The sequence below is a fragment of the Anomalospiza imberbis genome, chromosome 23 (genome assembly GCF_031753505.1).
Source record: "Anomalospiza imberbis isolate Cuckoo-Finch-1a 21T00152 chromosome 23, ASM3175350v1, whole genome shotgun sequence".
NCBI classification, from domain to species: Eukaryota; Metazoa; Chordata; class Aves; order Passeriformes; family Viduidae; genus Anomalospiza; species Anomalospiza imberbis.
Genome location: NC_089703.1, coordinates 861828 through 877256, shown reverse-complemented (window position 1 = coordinate 877256; position 15429 = coordinate 861828). Strand labels below are relative to the sequence as shown.

The 15429-nt window shown below is 46.3% G+C and overlaps 2 long non-coding RNA genes across 2 annotated transcripts; both read right to left on the bottom strand.

The window, feature by feature from the left end:
- Positions 1-588: 588 nt before the first annotated feature.
- On the bottom strand, positions 589-1791 carry LOC137461883 (uncharacterized). The gene is made up of 2 exons (XR_010993522.1): positions 1711-1791; positions 589-989 (listed from the first exon to the last, which is right to left on the bottom strand). It is a non-coding gene; the product is annotated as an uncharacterized lncRNA (long non-coding RNA).
- Positions 1792-2048: 257 nt separating this feature from the next.
- On the bottom strand, positions 2049-6201 carry LOC137461756 (uncharacterized). The gene is made up of 3 exons (XR_010993476.1): positions 5827-6201; positions 4869-5461; positions 2049-2136 (listed from the first exon to the last, which is right to left on the bottom strand). It is a non-coding gene; the product is annotated as an uncharacterized lncRNA (long non-coding RNA).
- Between the last annotated feature and the right edge of the window lie 9228 nt (positions 6202-15429).

Sequence of the window (15429 nt, the reverse complement as noted above, 5' to 3'; positions counted from 1 at the left end):
AACCTGGGAAATCCTACAATTTCTTCATAAATGTCCAAAGCTTCACCATATTTGTTATTGAAACCTTTTCTCTTTGAATCAGCCCTTTACCACAGTTCATAGAATCCCAGAATTCCAGAATGGGTGGGTTGAAAGGAACACCTTAAAGCCCATCTTGTTCTGTCCCTGTCCTGAGCAGGGACACCTTCCACTATCCCAGGCTGCTCCAAGCCCCATCCAGCCTGGACCTGGAGACTCTCAGGGATGGGGCAGCTGTATTTTATCAAGTCCCTACAAATCCAAGGAATGTTTTCATCCTTACCTCAGTCATATCTATATTCTGCTTTTTGTTTTTGGTCCTCTCTCATTTGTCTGTCCCTCCAGGGACACTTGTCCTCTCTGGAATCACAGCAGCTGTTGCATATCTTCCGTGAGGTGCTTCTCAATGAATACAAAAGGATACGATAACGGAAGGGGCAATGTCTGTGAGAAGGACAGCAGGAACCAGAGTTTGCCAAACTACTTTATTTCATTTTTATTTTATTTTATTTTATTTTATTATTTTATTTTATTTTATTTTATTTTATTATTTTACTTCCTTTAATTTAATTTAATTTTTTTTTCTGCCTTTATTTTTCTTTTAAGCCACATGAGGGCAATCTTATCCTGTCATTTGTGGGAAATGAGCTGAAATTCCCTGACAAAGGTTAAAGAGGCTCTCAAGAGCTATTTCCTACCAGAGAGTGCAAAGGGAAACATTCCTGTTGGACTGGAGATGCATTAAAGTGCAGAACAGAACTCAAAATAGAAAGGAAAATAATTTAAAAAAGCTTTTTTTTACACTTTTCCTTGCATCTTTCATCAACAATTCCCTTCTGGCTGCTCCAGTCACCTTCTTTTCTTGTATATGGCTATAAAATGCTTCCATGGGGATCCTTTGCCAGGACTTTCCCAGGGACTGAGGTGAGGCTGACTTGCTCATAGTTCCCAGACTTCCTCTTGAGTTTCCTCTGGAAGATGGGTGAGATGCTGAGGTTTACTTTTCAGGAACTTCCTTTTTCACCATGGAGCTGTGTGTCCATCCCATCCCATCCCATGGAGCTGTGTGTCCATCCCACGGAGCTGTGTTTCCATCCCATCCCACCCCACGGAGCTGTGTGTCCATCCCATCCCATCCCATCCCATCCCATCCCATCCCATCCCATCGAGCTGTGTGTCCATCCCACAGAGCTGTGTGTCCATCCCATCCCATCCCATCCCACAAAGCTGTGTGTCCATCCCATCCCACCCCATGGAGCTGTGTGTCCATCCCATCCCATCCCATCCCATCCCATCCCACGGAGCTGTGTGTCCATCCCATCCCACGGAGCTGTGTGTCCATCCCATCCCACGGAGCTGTGTGTCCATCCCATCCCACAGAGCTGTGTGTCCATCCCACAGGGCTGTGTGTCCATCCCACAGGGCTGTGTGTCCATCCCATGGAGCTGTGTGTCCATCCCACAGGGCTGTGTGTCCATCCCACAGGGCTGTGTGTCCATCCCACGGAGCTGTGTGTCCATCCCACAGGGCTGTGTGTCCATCCCACAGGGCTGTGTGTGTCCCACAGGCACCAGAGATGCCCAGCTGTGCCTTCCCCCGCTGTGGGATGCGCTCCCACAGATCCTGCCAGGAGTGTTTCAGGGCAGACTCAGCAGGAAAGCTGGGGCTGGCACGAAACATGGAGCACCTCACCCTTCCCCATGTCTTCTGACACTATGGAATACATGGTTTCACACACAGGCTCATTTTCTTTCCAGAGACCACAGCACGATGATTCCATGCCCAGAGGAAGGTGCCAATGGAGCCTGAATTGGCTGGGATCTGAGTTCAAAGGAGCCTCACTTCTGGTCTGGATTTATAAAGGAATTTTTCAGTGCCTCCTCCTCTATCAATTAAGTTGTCTTTTATGCAGCCTTGGAATGCATTTTCCCTGGAAGTGTCCAAGGCCAGGATGGAGCAACTTGGTCTAGTGGAATGTGTCCCTAGGACAGAACTGGATGAGTTTTAAGGTCCCTCCCAGCCCAAACCATTCCATGATTCCATGGTTCCATGGTTCCATGATTCCACGAGCTGCTGCACTTGTGTTGTTCTTCAGCACATCCTTCCCTGGGACCAGACCTGTTCACAGGAGTGAAAGGGGTGAAAAATCCTTTAACAAATGAAACTTTCCAGCCTCTGTGACAGCAAATGCAGCCCATAATAGTCCATTGCCAGCAAGAAAATGCAGTCAGTGGCTTCTTTCATTCCACAAACCTCACTAAGGAGCAGCTGGACAGGCTTTTTCAGGTGTAAGCACTGAACTGGACAGTGAATCCATCTCCCCACACACAGTGAATGCAGGAAAGCAGCAGAATTCCCCTAATGGAAAAGAATCAGAATCATGGAATATCCTGAGCTGGGAGGGACCCACAAGGATCAGAGCCCAGCTCCTGGCCCTGCACAGACACCCCAACAATCCCACGCTGTGCATCCCTGGGAGCATTGTCTGAACACTCCTGGAGCTCTGGCAGCCTCGGGGCTGTGCCCATTCCCTTGGGAGCCTGGGCAGTGCCTGCCCCAGCATCCAGTGCCCAGACTGAACAGTGCCACGTCGAGCTGTGTGACTGAAGTAAAGTCTGCTTGCACTGGAGATTGACAGTCATGTCCCAGTCCCAGCCACTGTGAGAAAGCAGCTCAGACAGGCAGAACTGCTGGGATAAAGAAGGAAACTGGGATATGTTACCAGGGATCTAAAGCAGAAGTTCAGCACAGGCTCCTGAGGCCATCAAAGTGCTCAAGGAACAGCTCAGGGGCTGATGTTGAATGCTTGCAGATGTAGAACCTCCAGGAGCCCTTGAGCACCTGGTTCTGAACACCCACAGCTTAAACTGCTGCTCAGCGAGCCCTGGGCACTGATATCATTCAAGGGGCTCTAATTAATATCACTACAAAAATATTGTCACCTCACTGAATCGTTAGAGCAGCAAGGAGAGCTCAGCTCCTACATGCAGGGGAGGCAGGGTTGGGGTGTTCCTTCTCTAGGAGGGATTCCCACAGGGAAAGAAGGATCTGTGTCCTCAGAATGCAGCTCAAGGCTTTTAAAAAGACCTTTTGCCAGATCTCTGGTCCCAGAGAGAAAATCAGGTCAGTGAGGAACTGCCCCTCCTGATCCAGAGTCCCTTCAGAAAGTGTGGGAAATTGGTTAAAACCTAGTTTTGGTAGGATAAGAATAAGAAACACCACTAGGAGAGGGGGAAAAACTACCACTGGTTAGAAAGGATTTTGCTGCTTAAACTCCTGAGCACAAGGTAACTGTGCTGTTCATGGAATCATAGAATCACTGAGGTTGGAAAAGACCTCTCAGATCATTGAGTCCAGCCGTTAACTCAGAAGCACTGAGAGAACAGAGGAAGCAGGATCACAAAACCAGCAGGAGATGAAACCACTGACAGCAGTACAGTCCTCGGATCTGAAATGGCATTTTTGTGTGGTGCTTTGGGCAGGCACAAACTCACTGGAACAGAGAAGGCCAAAGGGTTTGGGAAATAGGCAGGAAAAGTGCTGAAGTTTGGGGAAGGCTGATGGGATGTGATGTCTCAGTGTCACTTCTAACACAAGAATGGGAGAGCACCACGCCAAACTGTGGGGTTGCAGGTGCAGAACACACCGAAGAATTTCTCTTCCCACAAATGATAATTATCTGTGGATCTGTCATGTGCAGGGTCAGTCGGCAGATATTTATAGGGGTTTAAAAAAGGAATGAAAAAGCTCATGGAAGAACAGTCCATGGAAGGCTGCTGAGGAAAATGCACATTTCATGGTCAGAATGATCACAGGATCAACTCCTTACATTTGTCCTGTTCTTTATCTTTTCTTGATACATCAGATGGTTTTCAAATGTCCTCACTAAACCCATCCCCACCACAATAATGTTTTTCAACATGCTGGACCCTCACAAACCATATTTCTACCAGCTGAGACATCAGCCACCATCATTCCAATGGCACTGAATGGGAGCTGATACCAGGGAATAGGGAACAGAAAAGGAGTATCAGAAAAACAGCTCATCCTGCAGAGTGCAGGGCCCAAGGATGACAGTTTCTGCCCATAAGTGCAGTGGTTGAGAGGAAGTTATGAGATAAGAAATTATTATATAACTTTATATATAAATATATACATATAATAATTTTATATAAGTGTGTGTGTATACACGCAAATGCACACACACATTTTTTATGCAAGTATGAGTACACTGAAAGGAAAGCAAAAGCTTTAGATCCATAAGTGGCACAAAAAAACCTTTTCCACAAAATGAAACCTTCAAAACAGCAAAAAAACCCAAACCCCAAAACAAAAAGAAAAAACTCCAACTCCCAAAAAACCCAAAAGTGCAAAAAGGACAGAAGCCTCAAACTAAAAAGCCCACACACACAAGAAAAAAAAACCCTGGGGACTAAACTTGTAACCAAAAATCACCATCTAATGACCTAGAACAGGAGACTTTCCCCCTAAATGAAGTTTTGCACATAATAAACTAAACACACAAGGGCCAATGATGAACCAGCTTCTAAGAATAATATTTTAAAACACTTCTGTTAGGGTCCTAGATACTGAGAATTTTAGACTTTCTATACTGAAAGGTACAGACTCTCAAAAAACCACTACATTTAACTTGAGGTTGTGAAGAAAATTTTTAAAATTAAATAATAAAACTAACATTTTAAATATAAATATGTAATTTAATTTAAAATGTGTAATATTACATAATAAAAAACTTGAAATTTAAAGTTTTAAAGTGTAGTAATATATGTAAGACACTTCAAAAATATTTTAATCTGAACTGGGCAAAGACCAAAGAACAGAACACCCACCCCCAAATACCTGACAGCTTTCCTGACAAGCCAGGGAAGAAGCCTCAGGAGCAAAGGTACGTGGTGGGGCTTCATAGTGCTCTGTCCATGCTGGAGAACACTTTGTGTCCAAGGAATGTCTCTTTATAAGTCTGAATATCTTAGGAGAAGTTCCTGTTTCAATTCAAGGGGTGGCTGAGTCAGTACAAACCCAAGGACGTTCACAGCGATGTGGGAACAAGAGCAGAAGCTGCCGTGGGTGTTGGGAAACACAAACCTTATGCTATAAGGTTGTTTTAACTCCACCAGAACTTTCCCTTGTGAGAGCAGGGAACGTTGTAAAAATCACCTTGTAAGCTCGGCTGCTCTGTCAGGTATTTGCTTAACACATTGTCTTTCTCTCATTTGGAAGGAAACTGTATTGATAGGAAAAACCCTTCAGTTGTGTTCTGAAGTCATCAATAGTTCCCAGTCCCTTCAGATGACGCTCCTGGAGTGCCAGGCTGCCTTTCCTGCAGGCAGAGGACACATTTCTGCAGGACAGGACTCCACCTGTGCCATGTCAGGGCCGTCTGGGCTGCACCAGCTCCACTGGGACTCGCTCCAGTTGCTGCCTTTCAGTGGCAGCAGCTCTCTGGCCACAGAGAGAAACAACTTTCCCAGGCATTCTCCTGGGGAGAAGTCCGTGAGAAGATCAGAGAAAAGAATGAGAAACAATTCTTCTCTTCACCTGCTGCACCTGTTGTTGTGAACATGTGGAATGTGTTATGGAGATTTGTTTACCAAAGGGTGGTTTCTTAATTAGCCAATGGTGATGGTGTTTGGATTGGTGGGCCAGTTAGGTCCAGTTGTATCGTAACTGTCTATAAAAGCAATGGGTTTCTTAAAAATGATATAATAATGAGATTGATCAGCCTTCTGTGATTCATGGAGTCAATGCTAATTATTACCTGGACGAGGGGATGTCCTGCAAGGACACCTTTCCACCAGGAGTCCCAGAAGAGCTGCCTGAGGTCCTTCAGCTGGGGATATTTTGCTGTCACGGCAAGGGAACGGGATGGTCACTACAGCTGAGTTCCAGCTTCTCCTCACGCTCAGCCCTGATTTCAGCTGGGGTAGAGTTTAAATCCTCTCACGAGCAGCTGGTACAGGGCAGTGTTCTGGGATTGGGAGCACTGTCCCTCCATTTGGCAGTGGGTTGGACCAGGGGACCTTTAAGGTTCCTTCAAACCCAGTCTGAGACTCTCTAATAGTGTTGGTCACACACAGATGTGTCAGTGGGTGTTGAGTTGTGCTCCCTAAAATCAAGGATTTTTCAGGGTCCCGTGCTCTGCACAAGAAGCTGGGAGGGGCCATGGCCCGGACAGCTGACCTGAACTGCCAAAGGCATATTCCAGACCACAGAATGTCATGTCCAGTATATAAACTGGGAAGAGTGGGCTGTAATCCTCTGATCCATTGAGTCCATTGTTGCTTGAGGATTAACTGGGCAACAGTTAATGGGTGGAGAGCAACATTATTGGGCTGAAATTACATCTAATTTGGGCCTTATTTATCAGTCCTTTGTTGATGTTATTATTGTTATTATTATTATTTCCTCCAATTATTAAACTGCTCTTATCTCAGCCCATGAATTTATCCTTTTTGTCCTGATTCTCTCCCCCATCTCACCCGGGAGAGGAGTGAGTGAATGAACGTGTGTGTTGTGCTTGGTTGTCACCTGGGCTTTTCCATGTCCCTTCAGCAGCCATCTGTATGTGAGGGGGTGTTGGGATGGCCTGGCTGGGTTTTGGTATCGGGGGGGGTGGCAGAGGTGGCTCCTGTGAGCAGCTGCCAGAAGCTCTCCCCATGTCCAGCAGAGCCAATTCCAGCTGGGTCCAGGACAGAGCCACCTCTGGCCCGGGCCGAGGCCAGCACCAATGGTGCGGACACCTTGGGGATAACAGAGTGGAGAAGAAAAAGTCCCCAGGTTATTGCACAGCTGGAATTGTGGCCAGAGAAGAGAGGGGTGAGACCATGGGAGGGGAACAGCTCTGCAGACACCAGGGCAAGGCAGCAGGAGGGGCAGGAGCTGCTCCTCCAGGTGCTGGAGCAGAGATTGCTCTGAGATTCCCTGGGGAAGCCCATGGGTAGGCAGCTGTATCCCTGCGGCCCATGGAGGGCTTGTGGGGAGCAGAGATGCACCTGCAGCCACTGGAGGAGCCCAGGCCTGAGCAGGGGGATGCCTGAGAGGAGCTGTGAGCCCGTGGGAAACCTGTGCTGAGCTGGGTCCTGGCAGGGACCCATGGGGAGTGCAGCCCATGCTGGAGCAGGGTCCTGGTAGTACCTGTGACCCCGTGGGGGACCACAGTGGAGCAGCTCCAGAAGGACTGACCCTGTGCAAGAGTGACCTACTTTGTAGCAGTTTGTGGAGAGCTGTTGCCCATGGGGTGGACTCAAGCTGGAGAAGTCCATGGAGGACTGTCTCCCCTGGGAGGGCCCTTGTGGTGGAGCAGCAGCAGGAATAACGTAATGAACTGAACATAACCTCCATTCCCTGTGCTGGTGGAGGGAGGAGGCAGAACTTGGAAGGAGTGGGGGTGGGAGAAAGGTATTTTTAAGGTCTTCTTTTTCTTGTCATTATCTTGCTCTGATTTTGTTAGCAATACATTCAGTTAATATCTCTAATTCCAGCCTGTTTTGCCCATGAGGGTATTTGTTGAGGGATCTCTCCTGGCCCTTATTTCAACCCAGGAATCCTCCATCCTATTTTCTCTGCCCTGTCCACCTGTGGAGGGCAGTGATGGAAAGGCTTTGGTGGTTGCCTGGAATGCAGCCAGGGTCATCCCACTACAGCTGGGCACAGAGATAACGTTGATTTAACTCTTTTGTCCTTCCTGAGGAGAAGGCTCCCATTGCACCCAGCCACTGTTGTCATGGGGGTGTTGGGGAGCTGGACAGTGGTGCCTGCTCTGCTTACCCAGTCCACATCTGCCAGTGCTGGAGGCAGAGCTTGTTGTTATTCACATGATAAAATAATTTTAAACATCTCTTGTCAGCTCACTGTTTTTTGACTCCCGTAACATCATTATAATCCCCAGTAGACTCTTCTTATTAAAAAAAAAATAAAAAAGACATCTGTGTACATTTTCAGAAATGCTGAGAACTCAGAATCTGTTCTCACCTTCAGGGACCTTGACAAATGGTTTGTCATAAAATCAGTGGGTTGGATATGCACAACCTGGCGATGGGCTGTTGATGAACCCATTACCAGGGCTTGGAGTAACTCTTAATTTGGGGGGAGCTGCCACTCCAAACTGTCAGGTTACACTTACGTGAAGCAGATGTGCTGCACATTGATTTATTCATGTGCCCAGAGTAGAACATTTTTCTAAATAAAAGTGAAATGTAATTTTAGCCCAAGGTCATTATTAGTATTCCTTATTTTGTGCTTCTTATAAGAAGCCCATCAACTGCATCTCAGTGATCCCAAAACCTGCTTTGGGATTGTCTAACCTAGTCCACACCTTAAATTTCTTTGCCTTATTCCAATTGTTAAATTTCTAATTTTTCTCCTTCTGTTTCATGAGATGAAGTATTTTTTAGGGTTCATAGCACAGTGATCCATCCCATTACAGCAGATTTTAATGTTCTGACTGGATAATCCTTTTTTCCCCTGGCTTTTGAGGTTAATGGGCCCTTTGGTGGATTTTTGTTGACATGTCCCTCAAAGGATTTCTGTAAACATTCAGTGTAACATGAGGTTTGGACTGAGCAAACTTAAACCCAGACATTTCCCTCATCCTCTGGGATGACAAGTTAGGGTTAGGAGTAGAGTTAGGGTTGGTATTAGGGTTGTGCTTATGCCAGGGTCTGGGCTAATGTTTGGATTAGGGTCAGTTTCATATTATGCTATGTTTTTTTTTCTGGTGAGGATCAACATTAGGTTTAGGGTTAGTGTTTCTTTTGTGTTAATGTTGGGGTTACAGAAGTATCAGAATGTTCTGCAGGTGCATCTAGCAGATTTGGCAGCTGAAATCTGTCCAAAGCTCTCTCTTTCTTATTCATCACTGGGGTCAGTTTTCACGTTTAGCTGGGATTCCTGAATTTGTGTTTTATTTTGGTACCTTTAGGTGGCTCTTGCCTAGATCTTCTCCAGTGTGATCACATTCAGAAGCTGCTGCATCACATTTGCAGCTTTTTATGTTCCTTTTCAAAATTTGGGATCGACCCCTTTTCATTTCAACAAACACTTGACAGGGGATTTGAAGCGTCTATTTACCCTGTAGAGTTCTGGCAGTTTTGGAAATAGGGGAGAGACGCCTTTCCCTTCCCCTCAGCAGTGGTGGTACCTTTGCTGCGGCTCACCAGGGCACAATTACAATTACTCCCTGAGCGGGTTTGGGGTCCCTGCTGTGGAACTTCTTGTCTTCTCTCAGTTTCTACAGTGGCTTTTCCTTCCTGGGCAAACGTTTCCTCTCCAGCCGTGTCCTAGACACTCTGGGCAGCCTCTCCAGTGGGAATGGACACTCTCCCTTGCCATGGACAGTGGAAAGGGACAGGATGGCATCCTTCCTACCCTGGGGATGAAGGATGGTGGGAAAGAGCAAACCCATGGCTGTAGTTGGGAGAGAGGAACTGTGGCACGTTGGGGTGGCGGAGCTGTGCTGGGAGAGGTGACTCCCAGACAGGTGATGCTGTTGGGAATGTGACAAACAAAAGCTGATGGCTGGGCTGGGACTGCAGGGGATGATCCATGAGGCTTCCCTGGGCACGGAGAAGGGTCAGCAGCAGGTCCCTACCAGAGCCAGGCAGGGTTTCCTTCTCTGGAAGAGAAGGATGGGGAATTCACCTGGCACTGTTTGTACCCTCATGCCAACCAGGTTAGTCCAACAGAAGCGTGTTTATCGCAGAATCATGGAATCATTTAGGTTGGAAAACCTCTCAGATCATCAAGTCCAACCATCACCCAGCACCACTATCTTGTTCACCCTAACCCATGTCCCCAGGTGCCATATCCACATGTTTTATGAACACTTCCAGGGATGGTGACTCCACCACTGCCCTGGGCAGCCTCTGCCAGTGCCCGACCAGCTGTTCTGTGAAGAAACTTTCCCAATACCCAACCTAAACCTCCCTTGGCACAGCTTGAGGATGTTTCCTCTCATCCCCCTTGTCTTCTGGAAGCAGAGTCTGTCAGGAAGTTGTGGAGTTATTATTTAATAAACCATTAAACATCTTATCTGGGCCCAGGGTAAAGGTTTCCTATCACAAAGCAAACAAATGCCAAACAACCCCTGAAATGTTATTTAGCCCATTTTTAACAACATTCTCCAGACAGCTTTGTGGATGTGCCAGAAAGGGGTCCTGTGACCCTGTTCAGAGCTTTCCAGATGCTGCCTTGAGCTCTGGATTAATAATTTTCCTCCCCCCCCCCCCAATTTGACTCGATTTACCTGCTTCTGTTCAATGCAACTGTAGCATCAGGAGTGGAACTCGATCCATGTGGGCCCCTTCAACTCAGGATATTCCATGAAGCTGTGATTCCATAAATGGGTGCTCACACCTGACTCTTCTCCTGTAAGCTCAGCTGCTCCAGAATTCCTTCAGAGACCCTCTGGCATTCAATAATATTTAGCAATGGATCATATAGAAGGTGTTTAATGATTAATGGTATTTGGAAAAATATCATATACCCTGAGAAGTTTTACACTTTCTCTATTCCCATGCCAGCAAGTGAAGATTTGCAGAGTGAGGTAATTTTATTAAACCAACTGATAAAACTGGAAAAAAAGAAGATAAATAGAGAAATACTTTGGAAATTCACCATCTTCTTTGAGTCTTAACTAGAAACTGTGAATTTCTTGCCAAGTTCTGGCTGAAAATAGCTGTGCTGAGTTTCACTTAATTTTTAAAATCAGTTTGGAATTAAAGAATGGTTGGTGAAAATGTGGAGTGTGATAATTATTGAGTAAAAGATATTGCTGGAGCAAATAGTGGGAATCCAGAGCTGGTCTCTGAATTAGCTCCAGGTTGACCTTGGGGATCCATTGCCCATCAACAGCTCTAGCCCACACTTCCTCTCACTTCCATCCCAAGGAAATTTTCCATGCTCTGAAAGGAGCATCTCTGCTGCACCTATCCTGGGCTCCAGAAGATTTTCTGGATCTTGGAGAAGCTCTGGGCGTGCCACAAGATGCTTCCCTGCCTGTGAACCCATGAACAAACTCCCTTTCCACACGTTAATTATAGGTTTTGCTGAAGAAAGTCTACAGAAAGACAGAAGCAGATGGGAAGAGATATTTAGACATTTTATCAATCTCTTCCTGTGCCTAATGGAAGAGGGTTAAATGTTGAATTCCATAACTCTTCAAACCCTTTGGGTAAGCACTTGACTGAGGCAGTTACAAGTTGCTGCATTAACTGTGAAATTGTGCAGTCCCTGCTGGAAAGCCCTGACTTTGCCAGGGCTGGAAATTCCCAGGACCATGCTCCTTTGGTGGTTGAAACCTCTCTGGATAATGACATCCCATGAGCAGGCAGGTTTTTATCTGTGGATTCCACACAGAGCACAGTCATCCCGATGGATATGAGGGTACAGATGGGCAGTTAGTCAGATTAATAAAGCAAATACAGTTTACAGCTGTTAAAAATTAACAGTGCTGTGCTCAGGAAGTACCATATATTCCCTGCGTGTGTCCCTGCTATCTAAGGAATATTTGCACCTCTGTTTGCTTATGGGACTGTCTAAAGTTTGGGTTCTGGGTATGATGGAGTTTTCTTTGCTGTGGCAGCCCCTGAGCTCACAAACTCCTAGACTGAGATATCTCTGATCAAAGCCCTTTGGCTTAAATAAACTCCACTTCTGTCAACATTTTTGTTTCCCTTTGGCACTTCATAATCATGGAAACACATCCCAAAATCCTTGGTTTGCAAGTGCTGCTCTGCTGCAATCACCACATTTTTATCCTATGGACTCAGGATACAAGCCCTGTGAGGAATGGCTGAGGGAGCTGGGGTTGTTTAGCCTGGAGAAAAAGAGACTCAGAGTGACCTTATCACTCTCTACAGCTCCTGCAATGTGGTTGTGTGGGGTTGTGTGGGGTTGGTCTCCTTCTCCAGGCAGCACTGACAGAACCAGAGGACACAGTCTCAAGCTGCATCAAAGGAAATACAGGTTGGATATTAGGAAAAAGTTTTTTTTACAAAAGAGTGATCAAGTACTGGAATTGGAGTCACCATCCCTGGATGTGTTTAGAAAAAGGCTGGATGTGGCACTTGGTGCCATGGTTTAGTTGAGGTGTTGGGGCTGGGTTGGACTCAATGATCTTGAAGGTCTCTTCCAACCCAGTCATCCTGTGAATTCTGTGAATTCTGTGAATTCTATGAATTCTGTGGATTCTGTGGATTCTGTGGATTCTGTGGATTCTGTGGATTCTGTGAACGGATATGTATTCCCTCTTTGGAAAACAGGGAAGTGCTCAATGAAATGGACACCAAGCCAAGGATGTCCTGGGAATGCAGAGTCATCCCTGGAGAATAGCCTGGCTTAGCAGGACCTGCCTTTAACTTGCTGGATCAGGCACCTTTTCATCACCTTTCCTTGCCTGAAGCAGGAGATGGGAAGTGAGGTATCAGTCCCTACAGGAAGGTACTTTTGGGCATCACAGAGCTAAGGAAGGTCCAGGAAAAGAGGTGTCAATCAATGACCTTTGCATGGAATCAAATTATTTGGGTTGGAAGGGACCTTGAAGATCAGCAGGTGGGGTTTCCTCACTGCTGCATTGGCCAGAAAGGCAGAAGCAAGAAAGGATTTGTGCCTGGAAGTGTCCAAGGCCAGGCTGCACGGGGCTGGGAGCAACCTGCGATAGTGGAAGATGTCCCTGCCCGTGGCAGGGGTGGGACTGGGTGAGCTTTAAGGTCTCTCCCAACCCAAACCATTCTATAATTCTCTGATATGATTCTGCGGTACAAGTGTGAAATTTCATTTCAGCAACAATTTTCTCACAGTGCCTGAGCAAGAGCTGGAGGACCTGTCTGGGAACAAGCAGTTATTTCAGCTTAATAGCTTTGCAAACCTTGCTCCCCATCGGGGCAGGCTGGGAGACGCCAGGCTGGGAACCTGGAGGTGAGATCCCAAAAACCCACAGTGCTCTCAGTTCAGAGTGATTAAAATGTAAGTAATCCACTCATTTGTAAGAAATTCACTCATCTTCTTAAAGACATCCTGGCAGTCATCATGCCAGTGATGGACATGCTGTTACCATTGGTTTGGGGTAAAGAAAAAACCAAAAAATTCCCAGCATATTTTACTTTCTTTGTCTTGCTGAGTGGCTCACAGTCAGTTTGGACTGGACTAGGTGCACAGCTGAGCATTAGTTTTTGTTTAAAAGTAACATGGCCTAACAAACTCCTTGAGCCCAAGAAGCACAAATTATTTAAGTGTTAGAACTCCTTTGAAGAAAGACTAAGGAGCACTTTGCCTGTTTTTTTGGTGGTGCTTTTGTGGGTCTATGTGTTTATTTATTTTAAGAAAAGGGCAGAAATGAACATTCAAGTTCCCTTCTGTAACTCTGGGTTTACTGATGTAAAAATCCACCTCTCCCAGGAGATGGCAGAAGAGCCCCGGTGATGGCCAAGGACAGTCACTGCTGGGTGATGGATGTTTAAACACTGGGAAAAATCTGAGAGCTGTTGAGCTCTGATCCAAATGATCAAAATCTTACAGATTTACAGCCAAGGCCTTTCCTGCTGTCTGTAAATTCTCCTGCTCTGCACACAGTGATGTGTCAGGCTGGGTTTCATGTCACATGTCCCTTTGGCTAAAGCAAAAGGAAAAAACATCTGGGAGCAGAGGAGGGTGGAAAGGGCTGCACTAGCTGTTGGGGAGATGTTAGGCAGGAGTGATGGGATGACAGTGTCAGGTTTGAGGTTAGGACTGGGACTGGAGGACTGAATTCCTCAAAATGAGATCACCATAATCACATTTTATAAGTCTGTGTGTGGGAGAGGATGGAAACTGGGACAGAGGGAGCCACAAAGCTCCTGCTTCTGTCCTGTGGCTGTGTGTGGAGTGGGGCTGTGGAGCAGAGCACAGGGATTTCAGGCAGCAGCACTGGCAGAGTGTGTTGGACTGGCTGAAAGCGAGCTGGAGCTGCTCCAGCTCTGGACTGACACCTGAAATGTGATGTGGAGGTACCTTGCAAGCATCAGGCTGCCTGGTCATGGAATGCCAGAATGGTTTGGGTTTGAAGGAACCTTAAAGCTCATCCAGTCTCACCCCCTGCCATGGGCAGGGACACCTTACACTATCCCAGGGTGCTCCAAGCCCTGTCCAACCTGGCCTCAGACACTGCCAGGGATCCAGGGGCAGCCACAGCTTCTCTGGGCAACCTGTGCCAGGGCCTCACCAGCCTCACAGGAAAGAATTCCTTCCCAAAATCCCATCTAACCCTCTTTCATCCATCAGGGAACTTTGGCAGTGCATCATGCCCAGCCCGTGTAGCTGTGGGGGTACCAGACATGACATGGCCAACAACCTGAAGGTGTTTTATGTGGCCAACCCCAAAGGCAGGGACATCCCCCTTTCCTGGGGTATTTTTCTGCAGCTTTTCTGCTGCAAGAGACTTGTTCAACTCCCTCTGTGTCCTCAGCCAGCTGTCCCACCTCCTGCTCACATGCACTTTGCAACTTAAAGGCTGTTTTCCAGCAAGTTGCTCCTGCTCTACCAGCCCGAGCAGTCTTTAGCTTCATGAATATTTAACTACTTCATAGGAAGCTGAATAACTTTAAGAGGCAGGAGAGGAAAAGGCTCATGGTAAGAGGTCTTAGATCTGCTGTTCAAAGGGTTTTGTGCAGGGGAGCAAAGACTGAATCTGAACAACTTAATTGTCTTCTGCAGTTTCCAAAGTAAGCTCAGACTGATATTACAGGTCTTACAGATATTTCACACATCCCCAACAAAAATAAGGACCCCAAACACCAAGGGCATGTTTTAGACAAGTGCAGAGTTCAGCAGCACCAGTGACCTTATCCCTGCCCTCCAATGAGGCTGTGATGGAGGAAGAGCCAACCCAACCTTCTTTACCCCACACTATAAAATCTGCACTCCCAGAAGTTGCTCTGTGGTTTCTTTGTTTAAAAAGTCAAGGTTTAACCAGGTTACCTTATCTGCTGCATTATTTTAAAAAAATGTTTCTTTTGTGTTATTCCTGAGGTCTTTGCACACCTCACTCTGCTTGGAGTCTAAATTTAATGAATTCAAGAGTTTTCCAGAACATCAGAGGCAAAAGGCACATACTGAATGATACAAAAATATTTCTTTTCTTTCAAGGTATATAAACAGCTGCCCTTTCATTTTACAAAGACCTTCCATCTCATTTGTCACAGAGAAGTATAACACCACTGCAAATAAAGATCATGTGTGGAAAAAAATCTCACTTGCCAGATCAAGAATCTAAACTATGTAACTGTTTCCAAGATTACCGTGGAAACCAAATTACTACTAAAAGGACATTAATCTGTCTCTGACCCTGAAATGCTGTAGTGAAGGATTTTTGTTGTTACCCATTAGCTCTGCCTAGGAATTTCTTCAAGCATTTAG